The sequence below is a fragment of the Seriola lalandi genome, unplaced genomic scaffold (assembly GCF_002814215.2).
Source record: "Seriola lalandi dorsalis isolate HSWRI2012SDOR001 ecotype SW California unplaced genomic scaffold, Sedor1 jcf7180002050762, whole genome shotgun sequence".
Taxonomy (NCBI): domain Eukaryota; kingdom Metazoa; phylum Chordata; class Actinopteri; order Carangiformes; family Carangidae; genus Seriola; species Seriola lalandi.
In genome coordinates this window covers 1-811 of record NW_019521315.1, presented here as the reverse complement: position 1 = coordinate 811, position 811 = coordinate 1, and the positions used below count along the sequence as shown (strand labels likewise).

Genomic DNA, 811 nt, shown 5'->3' with positions numbered 1-811 from the left:
TCTGAGGGTCTGAAGGTCTGAGGGTCTGAGGGTCTGAAGGTCTCTGGATGAGTTCGAGGGTCTGAAGGTCTGAAGGTCTGAAGGTCTGAAGGTCTGAAGGTCTCTGGATGAGTCTGAGGGTCTGAAGGTCTGAGGGTCTCTGGATGAGTCTGAGGGTCTGAAGGTCTGAAGGTCTGAAGGTCTGAAGGTCTCTGGATGAGTCTGAGGGTCTGAAGGTCTGAAGGTCTGAAGGTCTGAAGGTCTCTGGATGAGTCTGAGGTCTGAAGGTCTGAAGGTCTGAAGGTCTGAAGGTCTGAAGGTCTCTGGATGAGTCTGAGGGTCTGAAGGTCTGAAGGTCTGAGGGTCTGAAGGTCTGAAGGTCTGAAGGTCTGAAGGTCTGAGGGTCTCTGGATGGATCTGAGGCTCTGAGGGTCTGAGGGTCTGAGGGTCTCTGGATGGATCTGGTCTGCAGGTCTTGATGCTGACTGAGACGAGCAGTCTTGTCCTCATTCAGCTGTCGAACTACATTCATGTGTGTTGAGTTCATGAAGACAGTCTGTCTGGAGGTCAGCGGTCAGGAAGGGTTTGGTAGACTCTGTTGCTATGGTGACGAAGTAGCTGTCACTCAAACAGAGGAGGCGGCGGCGACAGCATGATGTCACTGGTTACCGCAGAAACACCATGGTGAGAAGACCTGAGGGAGAGAGAGACAGTGATTCGCTCCTTATGTCCTTGTTTCCTTTTCCGACTCCTCCTTTATTTAACTAACCTTACAGGTGTGTGTGTTTCAGGTGTGTGTGTTACAGGTGTGTGCGTTTCAGGTGTGTGTGTT

General features: G+C 51.5%; 1 long non-coding RNA gene across 1 annotated transcript; it reads left to right on the top strand.

Annotated features, from left to right (window-relative positions):
- LOC147819676 (uncharacterized) lies at positions 1–388 on the top strand. Its single transcript, XR_015436726.1, has 3 exons — positions 1–99; positions 172–239; positions 275–388. It is a non-coding gene; the product is annotated as an uncharacterized LOC147819676 (long non-coding RNA).
- Positions 389–811: the final 423 nt, after the last annotated feature.